The sequence below is a fragment of the Cryptomeria japonica genome, chromosome 3 (genome assembly GCF_030272615.1).
Source record: "Cryptomeria japonica chromosome 3, Sugi_1.0, whole genome shotgun sequence".
Lineage (NCBI taxonomy): Eukaryota > Viridiplantae > Streptophyta > Pinopsida > Cupressales > Cupressaceae > Cryptomeria > Cryptomeria japonica.
Window position 1 is genome coordinate 656,944,681 of NC_081407.1, and position 10,843 is coordinate 656,955,523.

A 10,843-nucleotide genomic window follows, 5' to 3' on the forward strand; every position below is an offset into this window, starting at 1 on the left:
ACACAAAATGGTCAACAATCTGCCACAAAATGGTCAATAGTTTGTCATGTTTAAGACAGAAAAGGTCAATAATTTGCTATGTTAAAGACAAAATGGTCGATAATTTTTCATGTTTAAGACAAAATGGTCAATACAGATTGGTACACAATTGTGTCACAAATTCTTTCCAAACATGTCAATGGTGCACGTGCTTACTTAGTAGTTCTGTTTTATAGTTGGTGAAAGTGGACTATAGACAAGCATGACAATGTTCACTACACCCTCAACATCTGCGCAGAGGAATCATCGCCAATGATTGGCTTTTGACTTTGCTCAATTCAGACAAGGATCACAAAATGTCCCTCGCTAACACAACATTGGTATTATTGGTTTAGATTTGGATATCTATTATTTATGTATACCTTTCATATCTGGGGATGACTACATGACATTTTCATATTCGTGTCAATAGATAAGATGTGCTATACAGGTCACTCGATACATTTTTTTTGCAATGAATAACATGTCGCATTATGCTTCTGTGACCGTGAAACTATTTTGTTTCACTTTGTGTGGGACGTGGTGATAATTATTTTATCTGTATCATATTTTAAACCATGTGTTATTCATTACCTTCGTACTACATTTTTCTTAGCTCCTTGTTTAGCTTTTTATATTTCAACATGTTTAGTAATATGGACTGGATTTGTTTGTTGTAATATTGTTGTAATGGTTTGTATTATTGTCCCCAATGTTTTTACACACTGTATCTTTCTCAGCAGGTGTCATTTTAGACATTTGTTTGCCTTCTACAAAGCAATGACAAACATGTACATCAACTGGGACAGGAGGAGGTTGTAATTTTAGTTTTGCCCCTTTATTTTTTAGTATTGTGTTTTTATGTATCACATTTATTGAATGCTATGGTTAAATAAGTAAGTCTCTTATTGTATGAATATATCTTACAATTATTGAATGGTTTAGTTAAATAACTGACACACTTATTGTAGGAATATTTGTTGCATTTATTGAATGTCATTATTAAATAACAAGCACTCTTGTTGGATGAATGTGTAGGTTACATTGAGATATGGAAGAGCTCAACCAAGAGGTTGCATGACTGAGGATGCATCCTCGCCTTAGCATTGGATGGCAGGTTGATGTACATGGATATGATAATAGCCAGAAATACTATATTGTCCACATAACAAACCTCTTATTTTCATTCCATCTTTGGAGACGGAGCATAATATATATGGTGCTATGGCCCATTTTTAGACCCTTTGTCAACTGGCCCGTGGCTCTCCCGAGGGTGCACATAATGTGCACTGTCAGCCAAGATTCAAATCTACAGAGGGGGCGGGCCCAACTGCCACACCCAGATGATGGCGTTGTTGCTGCCAGAGCCCTTTTTCCCACCAATCTGGTGGTTCTGGATTATACGCACCTCTTCACGGGATAGAATAGTCCTCACCCACCAATGAGGTTTGCAAGGATTGAAAGAAGATTATCATCATGGAGTAGGTCTCTCCCATAAAATTGTATTATCTTTATTGGTTGTATGACTATGGTTTTAATAAAACCATTGAAATTTATGTTTATAGAGGGACATGATGGTATATTTTTGTGGACAAAATTTATATTTTTGGTATTTTCCTATAGATTTTGTGAATGAATATTTATTTGGAGTTAGATTAGTCCATTTTTATTTTGTTTTCTTCCATGTGCAACCTACATGTCAAACTTTAATGTATCCTGCATTATTAATATAAATTTAAAAATCACTCCATGTATATTAAAAATAATATCAATAGAGAAACCACACTACTGGTCCCTATATTGCATAAATCAGAGTAACACAATACGCTATATTACATACATTACACTAACACAATACTTTAAATTACATAAATCACAATAACGTGACATGTTATATTATTTATTTCTATCTTTCCTTTACAACAACGTGTTATAATGAAAATTTTGATGAGGTGTGGTGTCGTTAACAAACTTGATGTGACATTGATATCCTTGAAATAAGATTTTATGTAAGTGATGCAATGCCATTAATAATGCATATCAATTTATAAAAATGAGGATGCCCTATTCTTAAAATTTTGAATGCCCACTGACTTGCAAAGTACGTTCATTGTAACCATAACAAAACTCATTGAAAAGCGTAGATGTTACATGTATGAATCCATAAGACCATGACTTCTTCTCAGGAGGATATTGGGTTTTAGACAAAGGAACATTAAACTCATACACATAGAAGGAAAAGTTAATTAAATATAGAAGTAATAATCATTTTCTTATACAATTGATATTGCAACAACAATTAAGTGTTAAAACAATTCAATTTATCAATAGAATGATCAATTAACTCATACACATTATGTTACATTTATTCATACACATTATGTTACTATGTTATTGATAGAATTTAGTTCATTTTCTGCAAATGAAACCCATCAACACACATACATTTTCATTTGAAAAGACAAGTTGAAAATGTTGTAAGAATATAAAACTCATATAATAGATGGACAACAAAATGAGATCAGAATAGGAATAATGATATCTTTTATTGGTCTTCAATAAACTGAGTGTTGGTACTCAAATCTACAGGTTCCCACACTCTATAGAAATAGCCACTGACTCATGGTTAAGTGGTAGGATTGGATTTGGCCAATGAACAAATTGTAGCACCCTAACTATAACTTTCTACTCTTTAGGCTCTGCAAAACCTAGGTGGGTATCCCTACAACAACATCACTTTTATACTCTTACTTGCTTGACAAGACACTACAATTTAGCTGATGTTTCAATGAAAATATACCAAGGAAAGAATGAAAAAACTTCGTACTCTTTGGCTCAGACCTTATTTTATATCACCTTTTGGTACATTGAAACTTGTTCTAATCTACACTATTCCTAAACTTAATTCTAGTGCTAAAAACAAATTATTTTTAATGATTGATTGATTCTAAAATTTGGAAAACATGACCAGTGCTTACTTTCTATAGAATATAGAGTCAAAACAAGACAATGACACTTACAACAATGTAGATTTAGGTTTTAATCCTGTGGAGATCTTTGAACATAAATGTCTTGCATAAACATTCAACTCAAGAAACAAAACCTTAACTCAATCTCACATTAGTTCATCCTGTGTTGTAGTATTTTTTGATAGAATTTAATTCATTTGTTGCAAATGAAACCCATCAAAACATACGCATACTCATTTAGAATAGACAAACTTACAACACTCTAAGCATTTGAAACTCATACAACTCATGAACCCAAAATTTTATCTCTCCTTATTTCAAAATATGTCTTGGAGGCTTCTTCCTTAGCCTCCTGAAACTCTCTAGTATCCCTTTCCAATTCCTCAGATCTTATTCCCCATGAAGTCCCTTCCTCTACTTTATTCAATTTCTCCTTTAGTTTACAATTCTCAACAAATAACAAATTATAATTATAATACTACTTGGCCAATGTATCCCTCAAAGCAATATGTTTTGCTTCTAAGTCCTAGACTACCAACTGAGAAAATTATGTTGCATGGGAAGTCAGAGAAACAACCTCTCTTGTTGTGTTGTCACTGACTACCATTAGGATTGCTTCTCCCCGCTGTTGTTGTAGCCTAAAAGGAACAATTAGCCTATTTACACTTGTTCCTCTAGCCCAAATTGCAAAGGCTTTGATATTTACATTAAATCCAGACCCATAGTTTTCATATTCTTTTACATACATTGGGTCATTCCGCCTAACAACTTGGTCTGACAAAAATAGTTTCATGTGATCCCATCCAGGAACTAGAATCATGCCCCTATTGGTCACCATTTCTATGGGTTCCTCCAGGGTGCATTGAATGCTATTGGGGTCAATGTTTACTTCTTCCCCCTGAGTTGCATTTCTTAGTTTTTTTTAAGCCAAAAAGAATTAAACTTCAGGGAATTCACAAAATTATCATCTCTACTTTTTTTACGTAGTGTCAATCACCACGCGGGACAATAAAGGTTCTGAAATCACATTGTTTCCTTATCCTGGGCATTGCTTTTCACTTTTTCTCATTGCTCTGAGATAAATTTTTATCGTTTATGGCTTTTCTTCTTATCCCGGGTCCCTCTTCTCTATCTATCGCATCCTTCTGGGATAAGAATTACTTTGGAAATCATTGTTCTTTTATCTCGAGGCATTTATTTCATCTTTGTCACTTATACTTACTGAACACAATTCCCTTCGTTCCTTGGGATAACTCTCTCCTTGTCTTTCTTCATTATTTTTACCCTAGAGCCTCAAATGATGCTCCTCTTATCCCCCTAGGATAAGCTTTCCTTTGTATTTCCTTCGCTTCCTTATCCCAGACCATTTGCTTTTAGTCTTTGCAGCCTTCTGGGATAAGGATTTCTCTGTTTATTATTCCTTTTCCTTATCTCAGACGTCAGCATATTGAAGCTAACTCCATGTATATTTTTTTCCTCCAGGATAATTCTTCACTTATATTTCCTTTTTACCATTATCTTGGGATCATTTAAAATACTTCGCTACTCAATCTGGTGTATTTTCCCCCATGCCAATGGCTTTATATTTTTATCCCGGGCTCTTCTTTCCCTTTTCTTTGAACCCCACGGGATAACCCTCTCCTTTGTATTTTCTTATCCCAGAGCACAATCTTTGACTTTGAAAAGCCACCTAGGGAGAAGAAAGCATTCCTCATTCCTTTGTAAAATTATCCCAGGGCCTATGGGGACTAGCTAGAGACTTCCCCGAGGCAACTTTCCTTCTTCATGATCTCTTAGTAAGATTTATCCCAGACCACCTTTAGATGTCGTTCTTCGCTCCCTGGAATAACTTTTCCTTCTCTGCTCCACTATTTTCTTATCCCGAGCAACATAATGGAGACCCTTATGACTCGTCGAGTTATTGACATGTCATGTTATTGACTGGTCATGTTATTGACTTGGCATGTTATTGACATGACATGTTATTGACTCGTCATGTTATTGACTCATCATGTTATTGACTCGTCAAGTTATTGACTCGTCAATTTATTGACATGCCATGTTATTGACCCGTCATGTTATTAACTCGTCATGTTATTGACTCGTCAAGTTATTGACATGACATGTTATTGACTCATCGAGTTATTGACACATCATGTTATTGACCCGTCATGTTATCGACTTGTCATGTTATTGACACATCATGTTATTGACCCGTCATGTTATTGACTCATTGAGTTATTGACACGTCATGTTATTGACTCATCATGTTATTGACACCATTTGTTATGGCTCGTCATGTTATTGAGACCATTTATTATTGACTTGTCATGTATCATTATGATCCCTGTGGGATAAGCTCTTTCTCTTTGTTTTACTTTGCTTTCTTATCCTGAGTCCCATTTCTTTAACCCTTCTATTCCCTTGGGATAAGCAATGTGCTTCTGCTTATCTCATTTCTTGCCCTAGAGAGTCAAACTTCCTAAGAGTCAAGTCAATGAATAAAATTTGCCACGAGGAGATTTCAAGTTGGTTTTGAAAGGCCCCAGAATAGTTTTGCAAAGAGATGTGGAGTGCTTTCCTTGCCTCAAGTGAATTTTCAAGGTTAAAGACTATGCCCCAGGATAAGAAAATGTAAAGGGAAAAGGTTATCCGAGAAGGTTCTAGAGGAAAAGAAAGTGGGGCCCAAGGTAAAAAATGTAAAGTGAGAGACAAAGAGAATTTTATCCCAGAGTGGTTAGAAAACCATTTATAGTGGACCCGGGATAATAATATAAAGGAAAAATAAGCAAAAGTTACCCCAAAGGGAGAGAGAATACATGAAACCAGACTTTGGATTTCAGTGAGAATATGCATATGGTAATTGGGGCTCTGGGATAAGAAAGTTAGTAAATTAGCAATGAAATCTTTATCCCAGAGGGTAGCGCAGATCAAAGAAAGATGGCTCGAGATAAAGAAGTGAAGAGAAATACAAAAGAAGGCTTATCCTAGGGGGTAGAGAAAGGTATCTTGAGAAGCTCGGGGATAAAAATAACAAATGAAGGCAAAGTGAAAAGTTATCCCAGGAGGAACAAGGTGTACTTGCGATTGGATTTTGGGTTTCAACGAGAATAAATAAAATAAAGACAAAGCTCTACTCCATGATAAGAAAAGAATGAAACTTAATATAAATTTTATCCTGGAGAGATGCGAAAGATAGAGAGAAGAGCCCCAGGATTTAAAAAAACAAAGTCAGAGATAGTGAAATTTTATCCCAAAGCAGTGAGTAAAGTTGCAAAAGATCACGTGGGATAAGTAACTGTGGCCATTTAAAGGCTTTTATTACCCCATGTGATGATTGACACGACATGAAAAGGTGGCAAACAAGGATGGTGGCAACTCAACGGTATAGAAGGAGTCAAAGGATGATTATGGCCATTAGATTGATCATCAATAGTGGAATTTCAAACTTCTGAGCTAACGACCACTTTGCTTCGCACAAAGGAATTAAATGGTGTTGCAATAAAAGAAAGAACTATGTTGCATTCATCTTCGAAAAGCATTCAGGTGATCAAAGAGCATTTGCAGAGTGAGCAGAGAGTGAATTCAACCAATTCAAAGGCGTCCAATCATGAGCAACAAACTAGTAAGTGCAATTCAATATTTTTCTCTGTGTGTTTTTAGTTGAAATACCCATAGAAATTGCAAGTGTTTTTAGAGCCCTAGGTTTTATTTTATGCTCTCTACAAGTTTAGTCATGGCCTCCCCAATTGAGAAAGTCGTTAGCCCCATTATTGAGAAATCCCAGGAAGCTGAAGCCAGTTCTAGTGACCCAAAAAACACACTAGACGTTCCTATAAGCATGGTTGCCCCGTTGCAAGAGCTGCAAGATACCCCCACTGTAGAATCAAACCCTATGCCCAACCCTAAAGAAACTCCTGCCCAAACTAAGCAGGGTGAGGCTAGTGCTCCCCCAAAGAAAGCCAAAAGGAAGAGGGGTTCGAGGAAGGTGATAATTGAGGTGTTAGAGGGATCAGAGGAGGAAACACCAAAGACAAAGGATGTGAAGAAGAAGACCCCTCCCAAAAAGAATGCAAAGTCTACCTCTGTTGCAGAGGAAAACCCAGCCCCAAAGGCAAGAAAGTCAAATCCCATGAAGAGAAAATCAAATAAAAATGGTGAGGTAAAGGATTCCGCAGAGGAAGCACCTGTACAATATGCAGAAAGCCTTATCCTGGAAGGTCGTGAAGACTAAAAGAAAATGGTCTGGGATAAGGAAGTGAAGGAAATACAAAGGAAAGCTTTCTTGGGGGGTTAAGAGGAGCATCATTCGAGGCTCTGGGGTAAAAATAATGAAGAAAGACAAGGTGAGAGTTATCTCGAGGGACAAAGGGTGTAGTGTTTAGTAAGTATAAGTGACAAAGATGAAAGAAATGCTCTGAGATAAAAGAACAGTGATTTCCAAAGCAATTATTATCCCGGAAGGATGTGATAGATAGAGAAGAGGGGCCCGGGATAAGAAGCAAAGCCATAAACGATGAAAAGTTATCCCAAAGCAATCAGAAAAGGTGAAAAATGACATTTGGGATAAGGAAACAAGGTGGTTTCAGAGCCTTTATTGCCCCACGTGGTGATTGACATGATGTAAAAAAGCAGAGATGCCAATTTTATGAATTCTCTGGAGTTTAAATCTTTTTGGCTTAAAGAAAAACTAAGAAATGCAGCTCCGGGAGAAGAAGTAAATATTGACCCCAATAACATTCAATGCACCCTCGAGGAAGCTAGAGAAATGGTGGCCAACAGTGGTATGATTCTAGTTCTTAGATGGGATCACGTGAAACTATTTTTGTTAGACTAAGTTGTTAGGCAAAATGACCCAAGGTATGTGAAAGAATATGAAAACTATGGGTCCAGAGTTAATATAAATATATAAGCCTTTGCAGTTTGGGCCAGGGAATCAAATGTAAATACGCCAATTGTTCCTTTTGGGCTAGACCAATAGTAGGGAGAAGCAATCCTAATGACAGCCATTGACACCATAATAGGAGAAGTTACTTCTTTGACTTCCCATGCAACACAATTTTCTCAGTTGGTAGTCTAGGACTTAGAAGCAAAACATATTGCTTTGAGGGATAATTTGGCCAAGCAATATCATGATTATAATTTTTTATTCATTGAGAATTGTAAACTAAAGAATAAATTGAATAAAGTAGAGATAGGGACCCCGGGGGGAATAAGGCATGAGGAATTGGAAAGGATACTAGGGAGCTTCATGAGGATAAGGAAGAAGCCTCCAGGACATATTTTGAAATCAAGAGAGATACAATTTTGAGGGTATCTAGTAGAGTCATGGATAGATTAGAGGAGGTCCATGCTAGTTATTACTCCCTAGCAAAAATTGACATTGATTTAGATTCCATTCTTTCATTATTTTTGCCCATTAAAGCTACTCAGATTCTTAAAGGGCAACAACTAAAGGAGGTTCTCCTAGCTGCTTCACAAATGAAAGGGAGTGAAGCTAAAGAGCTATAAGTCACATGGAGTAATTATAATACATTAATCAAAGAACTCCCTATCATTGAGAAAGAGAAGCAAGCAATGGTGATATATTTGAATCATTGAAAGGATTGCAACGATGGGATGTCCCTTCAATTTTGAAATCCATGAAACACATTAAAGACTTGGTCTCCTGGCATGCAAAATTTGAAAAGGCTATTTCAGGGGTTCTAGAAGCCTTGGAATCAGACCTAGACCAGGAGGCCTCATACAATATAGTTTTGGATAGAATCATGGATGTTGAGGGGTTGTACCACAAGTTTGTTGTGGAAGCAGTAGGGGTACCAACACAAGTGACTAGGATGACAATGAATAGGCTGGAAGGCCTAAAAAAATTTGAATGGCCAGTTGACAAGATAGATGGGTTGTACAACAAGTATTGTGTTGTCCTCCAACAAGTCTTAGAAGAAGAAGAAGAGAACTAGTCTCTATTTTTTCCATTTTGTCTCCCTTCCTTGTAGGCCCGCTACACCAGACAGTGACTTCTCAAGCAGCAAGGAATGAATGACTAACATGGAGGGTACCACACTATCAACAAGGATACCTTTTGATGTACTTATTCCTAGTTAGGGTCTTTTGACATCTATGCTCATTAGCCTGAATCTTGTTTCGCTCCCTTGTGTCATAAAAGGGAATTCAGGGCGTTAAGTACTGTTCTAAAAAATTTGTGATCATATGTACTAAAGAAAGGCTTACAAGTAATAGAAGGACATAGTTCTGCAAGAGTATTTCACCGCAATTCTATGAATGTACTTGTTTCGACTTGAAGATCAATAAAGAATACATTCTCTTTTCTAGTTTCATATTGCGTTTGTGAGTTGTATGAGTTTCAAATGCTTAGATTTTTGTAATCTTGTCTATTCTAAATGATTATGTGTATGATTTGATGGGTTTCATTTGTAGCAAATGAATTAAATTCTATCAAAAAATACTGCAACATAGGATGAACTAGTGTGAGATCGAGCTAAGGTTTTGTTTCTTGAGTTGAATGTTTATGCAAGGCATTTATGCTCAAAGATCTCCACGGGATAAGATTTTTCCCTTTGTTTTACTCTACTTTCTTATCTCGGGCCCCAATTCTTTAACCCTTCTAGTCCCTCGGGATAAGCAATGTTCTTCTTCTTATCTCATTTCTTTCCCTGAAACGTTTAACTTCGAATATTCTCTTTGAGAAAAGTCCCCCTAAGTGTATCTTGTGTATCTCTGGGTTAAGCGTTTTCCTTGTCTTTTCCTTATATCCCGGGCGACCTTTTAGAGGTTGTCAGGATGCCACAGGATAAATTTTTAGTGTAGATTATTCACACATCATGTTATTGAGGAGTCATGTTATTGAGGAGTCAATAAAATGACGTGTCAATCACATGACCTATCAAGCACATAACGTGTCAATTTGAGTCAATAACATGATGTATGAATAACGTGATGTGTCAAAAAAAATTCATAACAAACTGAAAATTACTCAACACATAAATATGGTTTGATTTAATGACAATAACATCTATTGATATGAGTCGGATTTATTTATTGTAAAAAAGATCTCAAACAAGTACATTGAAGATGTTTAGATGGAAGTCATTTTGATGTGGTGCTAGAGCATCTCCTTACTCATTAGGCCTCCTTGAGGTCAAAATTGGAAGACAAGTGTTTTGATGGGTTCTCAATGTAAATAAGCTCAATTATGAACATTTTATATGTAATAAGTTCATGTATACCAATATTTGTTATGTCTAGTCATAGGTTACTCATATTGGCAAAATTGCTCAAGAATACTCAAAAGTTGTAAAAAGTGTTTAAATACTCAATTTTGATGTAAAATTTTATGCAATAATGTTCTTATGTCGATTTTGACCTATTTTGATGTTTTGGGGGTCATAGGTTTGTCTAAGTTCAAAATTGTTAATTATGTCTCAAAGTTGTCATGTGAAAGTTGTCAAAAGTAGTCAAGTTTGGTCTCCGATGTACATTTGGTTCAAAAAGTGGTTAAGGGAAGCTATACCTACCATCAAAAGGATCAATTAGACCTTGGATGGTCAGATATGAGGAGTTGTTGAAAGATTTTTAATGTATTGAAGAGCAATCAATAGAAAACACAAACATTTCTACACTTTCCTTCTTGTTCCCTCGTAACAGTCTGATCTCGGCCTTCAAATCATATTGATTCCTCATTATTTTTCCATGAAAATAAATTTGGAATGATGCATTAAATATTTCTCTATCATTTTCTATTTGTTTCCTATGATTTGGTTTTAAATTGAAGGACATATAACATTGTTTGTCAAAACTGTTAAAACCCTGATCTAGGGTAAACAATGACATTTAAA